Here is an 11,660-nt window from a genome sequence, read left to right on the forward strand (position 1 = left end):
TGAAAACAAAACTATCTGGTGATTTGTAGCTATCTCAATCCCAGATCTTGCTACAGCCTCTGTGTGTGTTTGTGTTTTCTGGATATTCTCTATGGACTTTAAGGTTTTGAATGCATTTTAGCAGGACCCTTTTTGTTTTCTGCTGGCAAACGCTAATTGGTTCCACCTGGAGTCAAATCCTCCACACATTCGAGTTTTCTAGGAAGAAAGCTTCAGAAACCTGAGAAAACATGATATTTCTTTCTGTAAACATGACATTGGATACATTTGCCGAACAGGAAGATTGTGCTTTTCTCCAAAACCACTTTCATGGTGATTTTTTGGTTAAATTTCACAACAAAACTACAACAATTTGTCCAGATACTCCTGGATGAAAAAAAAAAAAAACTATCTGGTGATTTTTAGCTATCTCAATCCCATATCTTTCTACAGCCTCTGTGAGCGTTTGTGTTTTCTGGATATTCCTATGGAATTTAAGGTTTTGAATGCATTTTAGCAGGACCCTTTTTGTTTTCTGCTGGCAAATGCTAATTGGTTCCACCTGGACTCAAATCCTCCACACATTCGAGTTTTCTAGGAAGAAAGCTTCAGAAACCTGAGAAAACATGATATTTCTTTCTGTAAACATGACATTGGATGCATTTCCCGAACAGGAAGATTGTGCTTTTCTCCAAAACCACTTTCACGGTGATTTTTTGGTTAAATTTCTCTTCAAAACTACAACAATTTGTCTAGATACTCCTGGATGAAAACAAAACTATCTGGTGATTTGTAGCTATCTCAATCCCAGATCTTGCTACAGCCTCTGTGTGTGTTTGTGTTTTCTGGATATTCTCTATGGACTTTAAGGTTTTGAATGCATTTTAGCAGGACCCTTTTTGTTTTCTGCTGGCAAACGCTAATTGGTTCCACCTGGAGTCAAATACTGCACACATTCGAGTTTTCTAGGAAGAAAGCTTCAGAAACCTGAGAAAACATGATATTTCTTTGTGTAAACATGACATTGGATACATTTGCCGAACAGGAAGATTGTGCTTTTCTCCAAAACCACTTTCACGGTGATTTTTTGGTTAAATTTCACTTCAAAACTACAAAAATTTGTCCAGATACTCCTGGATGAAAAAAAAAAAAAAAAACTATCTGGTGATTTGTAGCTATCTCAATCCCAGATCTTACTACAGCCTCTGTGAGCGTTTGTGTTTTCTGGATATTTCTATGGACTTTAAGGTTTTGAATGCATTTTAGCAGGACCCTTTTTGTTTTCTGTTGGCAAACGCTAATTGGTTCCACCTGGACTCAAATACTCCACACATTCGAGGTTTCTAGGAAGAAAGCTTCAGAAACCTGAGAAAACATGATATTTCTTTCTGTAAACATGACATTGGATGCATTTGCTGAACAGGAAGATTGTGCTTTTCTCCAAAACCACTTTCAGGGTGATTTTTGGTTAAATTTCACCCGAAATCCACAAAAATTTGTCCAGATACTCCTGGATGAAAACAAAACTATCTGGTGATTTGTAGCTATCTCAATCCCAGATCTTACTGCAGCCTCTGTGTGTGTTTGTGTTTTCTGGATATTCTCTATGGACTTTAAGGTTTTGAATGCATTTTAGCAGGACCCTTTTTGTTTTCTGCTGGCAAACGCTAATTGGTTCCACCTGGAGTCAAATACTCCACACATTCGAGTTTTCTAGGAAGAAAGCTTCAGAAACCTGAGAAAACTTGACATTTCTTTCTGTAAACATGACATTGGATTCATTTGCCGAACAGGAAGATTGTGCTTTTCACCAAAACCACCTTCACGGTGATTTTTGGTTAAATTTCACCCGAAATCCACAACAATTTGTCCAGATACTCCTGGATGAAAACAAAACTATCTGGTGATTTGTAGCTATCTCAATCCCAGATCTTGCGACAGACTCTCTGTGTGTGTTTGTGTTTTCTGGATATTCTCTATGGACTTTAAGGTTTTGAATGCATTTTAGCAGGACCCTTTTTGTTTTCTGCTGGCAAACGCTAATTGGTTCCACCTGGAGTCAAATCCTCCACACATTCGAGTTTTCTAGGAAGAAAGCTTCAGAAACCTGAGAAAACATGATATTTCTTTCTGTAAACATGACATTGGATACATTTGCCGAACAGGAAGATTGTGCTTTTCTCCAAAACCACTTTCACGGTGATTTTTTGGTTAAATTTCACTTCAAAACTACAAAAATTTGTCCAGAAACTCCTGGATGAAAAAAAAAAAAAAACTATCTGGTGATTTGTAGCTATCTCAATCCCAGATCTTACTACAGCCTCTGTGAGCGTTTGTGTTTTCTGGATATTCCTATGGACTTTAAGGTTTTGAATGCATTTTAGCAGGACCCTTTTTGTTTTCTGTTGGCAAACGCTAATTGGTTCCACCTGGACTCAAATACTCCACACATTCGAGGTTTCTAGAAAGAAAGCTTCAGAAACCTGAGAAAACATGATATTTCTTTCGGGTAAACATGACATTCATGCATTTCCCGAACAGGAACATTGTGCTTTTCTCCAAAACCACTTTCACGGTGATTTTTGGTTAAATTTCATCCGAAATCTACAACAATTTGTCCAGATCCTCCTGGATGAAAACAAAACTATCTGGTGATTTGTAGCTATCTCAATCCCAGATCTTACTGCAGCCTCTGTGTGTGTTTGTGTTTTCTGGATATTCCTATGGACTTTAAGGTTTTGAATGCATTTTAGCAGGACCCTTTTTGTTTTCTGTTGGCAAACGCTAATTGGTTCCACCTGGACTCAAATCCTCCACACATTCGAGTTTTCTAGGAAGAAAACTTCAGAAACCTGAGAAAACATGATATTTCTTTCTGTAAACATGACATTGGATGCATTTGCTGAACAGGAAGATTGTGCTTTTCTCCAAAACCACTTTCAGGGTGATTTTTGGTTAAATTTCACCCGAAATCCACAACAATTTGTCCAGATCCTCCTGGATGAAAACAAAATTATCTGTTGATTTGTAGCTATCTCAATCCCAGATCTTACTGCAGCCTCTGTGTGTGTTTGTGTTTTCTGGATATTCTCTATGGACTTTAAGGTTTTGAATGCATTTTAGCAGGACCCTTTTTGTTTTCTGCTGGCAAACGCTAATTGGTTCCACCTGGAGTCAAATCCTCCACACATTCGAGTTTTCTAGGAAGAAAGCTTCAGAAACCTGAGAAAACATGATATTTCTTTCTGTAAACATGACATTCATGCATTTCCCGAACAGGAACAATGTGCTTTTCTCCAAAACCACCTTCACGGTTATTTTTGGTTAAATTTCATCCGAAATCTACAACAATTTGTCCAGATCCTCCTGGATGAAAACAAAACTATCTGGTGATTTGTAGCTATCTCAATCCCAGATCTTGCTACAGCCTCTGTGTGTGTTTGTGTTTTCTGGATATTCTCTATGGACTTTACGGTTTTGAATGCATTTTAGCAGGACCCTTTTTGTTTTCTGCTGGCAAACGCTAATTGGTTCCACCTGGAGTCAAATCCTCCACACATTCGAGTTTTCTAGGAAGAAAGCTTCAGAAACCTGAGAAAACATGATATTTCTTTCTGTAAACATGACATTGGATACATTTGCCGAACAGGAAGATTGTGCTTTTCTCCAAAAACACTTTCACGGTGATTTTTGGTTAAATTTCACCCGAAATCCACCACAATTTTTCCAGATACTCCTGGATGAAAACCAAACTATCTGGTGATTTGTAGCTATCTCAATCCCAGATCTTGCTACAGCCTCTGTGTGTGTTTGTGTTTTCTGGATATTCTCTATGGACTTTAAGGTTTTGAATGCATTTTAGGAGGACGCTTTTTGTTTTCTGCTGGCAAATGCTAATTGGTTCCACCTGGAGTCAAATCCTCCACACATGCGAGTTTTCTAGGAAGAAAGCTTCAGAAACCTGAGAAAACATGATATTTCTTTCTGTAAACATGACATTGGAAGCATTTCCCGAACAGGAAGATTGTGCTTTTCTCCAAAACCACTTTCACGGTGATTTTTTGGTTAAATTTCTCTTCAAAACTACAACAATTTGTCCAGATACTCCTGGATGAAAACAAAACTATCTGGTGATTTGTAGCTATCTCAATCCCAGATCTTGCTACAGCCTCTGTGTGTGTTTGTGTTTTCTGGATATTCTCTATGGACTTTAAGGTTTTGAATGCATTTTAGCAGGACCCTTTTTGTTTTCTGCTGGCAAACGCTAATTGGTTCCACCTGGAGTCAAATACTCCACACATTCGAGGTTTCTAGGAAGAAAGCTTCAGAAACCTGAGAAAACATGATATTTCTTTCTGTAAACATGGCATTGGATACATTTGCAGAACAGGAAGATTGTGCTTTTCTCCAAAACCACTTTCACGGTGATTTTTGGTTAAGTTTCACCCGAATTCCACAACAATTTGTCCAGATCCTCCTGGATGAATACAAAACTGTCTGGTGATTTGTAGCTATCTCAATCCCAGATCTTGCTATAGCCTCTGTGTGTGTTTGTGTTTTCTGGATATTCTCTATGGACTTTAAGTTTTTGAATGCATTTTAGCAGGACCCTTTTTGTTTTCTGCTGGCAAACGCTAATTGGTTCCACCTGGAGTCAAATCCTCCACACATTCGAGTTTTCTAGGAAGAAAGCTTCAGAAACCTGAGAAAACATGATATTTCTTTCTGTAAACATGACATTGGATACATTTGCCGAACAGGAAGATTGTGCTTTTCTCCAAAACCACTTTCATGGTGATTTTTTGGTTAAATTTCACAACAAAACTACAACAATTTGTCCAGATACTCCTGGATGAAAAAAAAAAAACTATCTGGTGATTTTTAGCTATCTCAATCCCAGATCTTTCTACAGCCTCTGTGAGCGTTTGTGTTTTCTGGATATTCCTATGGACTTTAAGGTTTTGAATGCATTTTAGCAGGACCCTTTTTGTTTTCTGCTGGCAAATGCTAATTGGTTCCACCTGGACTCAAATCCTCCACACATTCGAGTTTTCTAGGAAGAAAGCTTCAGAAACCTGAGAAAACATGATATTTCTTTCTGTAAACATGACATTGGATGCATTTCCCGAACAGGAAGATTGTGCTTTTCTCCAAAACCACTTTCACGGTGATTTTTTGGTTAAATTTCTCTTCAAAACTACAACAATTTGTCTAGATACTCCTGGATGAAAACAAAACTATCTGGTGATTTGTAGCTATCTCAATCCCAGATCTTGCTACAGCCTCTGTGTGTGTTTGTGTTTTCTGGATATTCTCTATGGACTTTAAGGTTTTGAATGCATTTTAGCAGGACCCTTTTTGTTTTCTGCTGGCAAACGCTAATTGGTTCCACCTGGACTCAAATACTCCACACATTCGAGTTTTCTAGGAAGAAAGCTTCAGAAACCTGAGAAAACATGATATTTCTTTGTGTAAACATGACATTGGATACATTTGCCGAACAGGAAGATTGTGCTTTTCTCCAAAACCACCTTCACGGTGATTTTTGGTTAAATTTCATCCGAAATCTACAACAATTTGTCCAGATCCTCCTGGATGAAAACCAAACTATCTGGTGATTTGTAGCTATCTCAATCCCAGATCTTGCTACAGCCTCTGTGTGTGTTTGTGTTTTCTGGATATTCTCTATGGACTTTACGGTTTTGAATGCATTTTAGCAGGACCCTTTTTGTTTTCTGCTGGCAAACGCTAATTGGTTCCACCTGGAGTCAAATCCTCCACACATTCGAGTTTTCTAGGAAGAAAGCTTCAGAAACCTGAGAAAACATGATATTTCTTTCTGTAAACATGACATTGGATACATTTGCCGAACAGGAAGATTGTGCTTTTCTCCAAAAACACTTTCACGGTGATTTTTGGTTAAATTTCACCCGTAATCCACAACAATTTGTCCAGATACTCCTGGATGAAAACAAAACTATCTGGTGATTTGCAGCTATCTCAATCCCAGATCTTGCTACAGCCTCTGTGTGTCTTTGTGTTCTCTGGATATTATCTATGGACTTTAAGGTTTCGAATGCATTTTAGCAGGATGCTTTTTGTTTTCTGCTGGCAAACGCTAATTGGTTCCACCTGGACTCAAATACTCCACACATTCGAGTTTTCTAGGAAGAAAGCTTCAGAAACCTGAGAAAACATGATATTTCTTTCTGTAAACATGACATTGGATGTATTTGCCGAACAGGTAGATTGTGCTTTTCTCCAAAACCACTTTCAAGGTGATTTTTGGTTAAATTTCACCCGAAATCCACCACAATTTGTCCAGATACTCCTGGATGAAAACAAAACTATCTGGTGATTTGTAGCTATCTCAATCCCAGATCTTGCTACAGCCTCTGTGTGTGTTTGTGTTTTCTGGATATTCTCTATGGACTTTAAGGTTTTGAATGCATTTTAGCAGGACCCTTTTTGTTTTCTGCTGGCAAATGCTAATTGGTTCCACCTGGAGTCAAATCCTCCACACATGCGAGTTTTCCAGGAAGAAAGCTTCAGAAACCTGAGAAAACATGATATTTCTTTCTGTAAACATGACATTGGATGCATTTCCCGAACAGGAAGATTGTGCTTTTCTCCAAAACCACTTTCACGGTGATTTTTTGGTTAAATTTCTCTTCAAAACTACAACAATTTGTCCAGATACTCCTGGATGAAAACAAAACTATCTGGTGATTTGTAGCTATCTCAATCCCAGATCTGGCTACAGCCTCTGTGTGTGTTTGTGTTTTCTGGATATTCTCTATGGACTTTAAGGTTTTGAATGCATTTTAGCATGACCCTTTTTGTTTTCTGCTGGCAAACACTAATTGGTTCCACCTGGATCAAATACTCCACACATTCGAGTTTTCTAGGAAGAAAGCTTCAGAAACCTGAGAAAACATGATATTTCTTTCTGTAAACATGGCATTGGATACATTTGCAGAACAGGAAGATTGTGCTTTTCTCCAAAACCACTTTCACGGTGATTTTTGGTTAAGTTTCACCCGAAATCCACAACAATTTGTCCAGATCCTCCTGGATGAAAACAAAACTGTCTGGTGATTTGTAGCTATCTCAATCCCAGATCTTGCTATAGCCTCTGTGTGTGTTTGTGTTTTCTGCATATTCTCTATGGACTTTAAGGTTTTGAATGCATTTTAGCAGGACCCTTTTTGTTTTCTGCTGGCAAACGCTAATTGGTTCCACCTGGAGTCAAATACTCCACACATGCGAGTTTTCTAGGAAGAAAGCTTCAGAAACCTGAGAAAACATGATATTTCTTTCTGTAAACATGACATTGGATACATTTGCCGAACAGGAAGATTGTGCTTTTCTCCAAAACCACTTTCAAATTGATTTTTTGGTTAAATTTCACAACAAAACTACAACAATTTGTCCAGATACTCCTGGATGAAAAAAAAAAAAAAAAACTATCTGGTGATTTGTAGCTATCTCAATCCCAGATCTTACTACAGCCTCTGTGAGCGTTTGTGTTTTCTGGATATTCCTATGGACTTTAAGGTTTTGAATGCATTTTAGCAGGACCCTTTTTGTTTTCTGTTGGCAAACGCTAATTGGTTCCACCTGGACTCAAATACTCCACACATTCGAGGTTTCTAGGAAGAAAGCTTCAGAAACCTGAGAAAACATGATATTTCTTTCTGTAAACATGACATTCATGCATTTCCCGAACAGGAACATTGTGCTTTTCTCCAAAACCACTTTCAGGGTGATTTTTGGTTAAATTTCACCCGAAATCCACAACAATTTGTCCAGATCCTCCTGGATGAAAACAAAATTATCTGTTGATTTGTAGCTATCTCAATCCCAGATCTTACTGCAGCCTCTGTGTGTGTTTGTGTTTTCTGGATATTCTCTATGGACTTTAAGGTTTTGAATGCATTTTAGCAGGACCCTTTTTGTTTTCTGCTGGCAAACGCTAATTGGTTCCACCTGGAGTCAAATCCTCCACACATGCGAGTTTTCTAGGAAGAAAGCTTCAGAAACCTGAGAAAACATGATATTTCTTTCTGTAAACATGACATTCATGCATTTCCCGAACAGGAACATTGTGCTTTTCTCCAAAACCACTTTCACGGTGATTTTTGGTTAATTTCATCTGAAATCTACAACAATTTGTCCAGATCCTCCTGGATGAAAACAAAACTATCTGGTGATTTGTAGCTATCTCAATCCCAGATCTTACTGCAGCCTCTGTGTGTGTTTGTGTTTTCTGGATATTCCTATGGACTTTAAGGTTTTGAATGCTTTTTAGCAGGACCCTTTTTGTTTTCTGTTGGCAAACGCTAATTGGTTCCACCTGGACTCAAATACTCCACACATTCGAGTTTTCTAGGAAGAAAGCTTCAGAAACCTGAGAAAACATGATATTTCTTTCTGTAAACATGACATTGGATGCATTTGCTGAACAGGAAGATTGTGCTTTTCTCCAAAACCACTTTCAGGGTGATTTTTGGTTAAATTTCACCCGAAATCCACAACAATTTGTCCAGATCCTCCTGGATGAAAACAAAATTATCTGTTGATTTGTAGCTATCTCAATCCCAGATCTTACTGCAGCCTCTGTGTGTGTTTGTGTTTTCTGGATATTCTCTATGGACTTTAAGGTTTTGAATGCATTTTAGCAGGACCCTTTTTGTTTTCTGCTGGCAAACGCTAATTGGTTCCACCTGGAGTCAAATCCTCCACACATTCGAGTTTTCTAGGAAGAAAGCTTCAGAAACCTGAGAAAACATGATATTTCTTTCTGTAAACATGACATTCATGCATTTCCCGAACAGGAACATTGTGCTTTTCTCCAAAACCACCTTCACGGTGATTTTTGGTTAAATTTCATCCGAAATCTACAACAATTTGTCCAGATCCTCCTGGATGAAAACCAAACTATCTGGTGATTTGTAGCTATCTCAATCCCAGATCTTGCTACAGCCTCTGTGTGTGTTTGTGTTTTCTGGATATTCTCTATGGACTTTACGGTTTTGAATGCATTTTAGCAGGACCCTTTTTGTTTTCTGCTGGCAAACGCTAATTGGTTCCACCTGGAGTCAAATACTCCACACATTCGAGTTTTCTAGGAAGAAAGCTTCAGAAACCTGAGAAAACATGATATTTCTTTCTGTAAACATGACATTGGATACATTTGCCGAACAGGAAGATTGTGCTTTTCTCCAAAACCACTTTCACGGTGATTTTTGGTTAAGTTTCACCCGAAATCCACAACAATTTGTCCAGATCCTCCTGGATGAAAACAAAACTGTCTGGTGATTTGTAGCTATCTCAATCCCAGATCTTGCTATAGCCTCTGTGTGTGTTTGTGTTTTCTGCATATTCTCTATGGACTTTAAGGTTTTGAATGCATTTTAGCAGGACCCTTTTTGTTTTCTGCTGGCAAACGCTAATTGGTTCCACCTGGAGTCAAATCCTCCACACATTCGAGTTTTCTAGGAAGAAAGCTTCAGAAACCTGAGAAAACATGATATTTCTTTCTGTAAACATGACATTGGATACATTTGCCGAACAGGAAGATTGTGCTTTTCTCCAAAACCACTTTCATGGTGATTTTTTGGTTAAATTTCACAACAAAACTACAACAATTTGTCCAGATACTCCTGGATGAAAAAAAAAAAAAACTATCTGTTGATTTTTAGCTACCTCAATCCCAGATCTTTCTACAGCCTCTGTGAGCGTTTGTGTTTTCTGGATATTCCTATGGACTTTAAGGTTTTGAATGCATTTTAGCAGGACCCTTTTTGTTTTCTGCTGGCAAACGCTAATTGGTTCCACCTGGAGTGAAATCCTCCACACATTCGAGTTTTCTAGGAAGAAAGCTTCAGAAACCTGAGAAAACATGATATTTCTTTCTGTAAACATGACATTCATGCATTTACCGAACAGGAACATTGTGCTTTTCTCCAAAACCACTTTCACGGTGATTTTTGGTTAAATTTCATCCGAAATCTACAACAATTTGTCCAGATCCTCCTGGATGAAAACAAAACTATCTGGTGATTTGTAGCTATCTCAATCCCAGATCTTACTGCAGCCTCTGTGTGTGTTTGTGTTTTCTGGATATTCTCTATGGACTTTAAGGTTTTGAATGCATTTTAGCAGGACCCTTTTTGTTTTCTGCTGGCAAACGCTAATTGGTTCCACCTGGAGTCAAATACTCCACACATTCGAGTTTTCTCGGAAGAAAGCTTCAGAAACCTGAGAAAACATGATATTTCTTTCTGTAAACATGACATTGGATACATTTGCCGAACAGGAAGATTGTGCTTTTCTCCAAAACCACCTTCACGGTGATTTTTGGTTAAATTTCACCCGAAATCCACAACAATTTGTCCAGATACTCCTGGATGAAAACAAAACTATCTGTTGATTTTTAGCTATCTCAATCCCAGATCTTGCGACAGACTCTCTGTGTATTTTTGTTTTCTGGATATTCTCTATGGACTTTACGGTTTTGAATGCATTTTAGCAGGACCCTTTTTGTTTTCTGCTGGCAAACGCTAATTGGTTCCACCTGGAGTCAAATCCTCCACACATTCGAGTTTTCTAGGAAGAAAGCTTCAGAAACCTGAGAAAACATGATATTTCTTTCTGTAAACATGACATTGGATACATTTGCCGAACAGGAAGATTGTGCTTTTCTCCAAAACCACTTTCAAATTGATTTTTTGGTTAAATTTCACTTCAAAACTACAACAATTTGTCCAGATACTCCTGGATGAAAAAAAAAAAAAACTATCTGGTGATTTGTAGCTATCTCAATCCCAGATCTTACTACAGCCTCTGTGAGTGTTTGTGTTTTCTGGATATTCCTATGGACTTTAAGGTTTTGAATGCATTTTAGCAGGACCCTTTTTGTTTTCTGCTGGCAAACGCTAATTGGTTCCACCTGGACTCAAATACTCCACACATTCGAGGTTTCTAGGAAGAAAGCTTCAGAAACCTGAGAAAACATGATATTTCTTTCTGTAAACATGACATTCATGCATTTCCCGAACAGGAACATTGTGCTTTTCTCCAAAACCACTTTCAGGGTGATTTTTGGTTAAATTTCACCCGAAATCCACAACAATTTGTCCAGATACTCCTGGATGAAAACAAAATTATCTGTTGATTTGTAGCTATCTCAATCCCAGATCTTACAGCAGCCTCTGTGTGTGTTTGTGTTTTCTGGATATTCTCTATGGACTTTAAGGTTTTGAATGCATTTTAGCAGGACCCTTTTTGTTTTCTGCTGGCAAACGCTAATTGGTTCCACCTGGAGTCAAATCCTCCACACATGCGAGTTTTCTAGGAAGAAAGCTTCAGAAACCTGAGAAAACATGATATTTCTTTCTGTAAACATGACATTCATGCATTTCCCGAACAGGAACATTGTGCTTTTCTCCAAAACCACTTTCACGGTGATTTTTGGTTAATTTCATCCGAAATCTACAACAATTTGTCCAGATCCTCCTGGATGAAAACCAAACTATCTGGTGATTTGTAGCTATCTCAATCCCAGATCTTGCTACAGCCTCTGTGTGTGTTTGTGTTTTCTGGATATTCTCTATGGACTTTACGGTTTTGAATGCATTTTAGCCGGACCCTTTTTGTTTTCTGCTGGCAAACGCTAA

Source organism: Oryctolagus cuniculus, unplaced genomic scaffold, assembly GCF_964237555.1.
Source record: "Oryctolagus cuniculus unplaced genomic scaffold, mOryCun1.1 SCAFFOLD_40, whole genome shotgun sequence".
NCBI lineage: Eukaryota > Metazoa > Chordata > Mammalia > Lagomorpha > Leporidae > Oryctolagus > Oryctolagus cuniculus.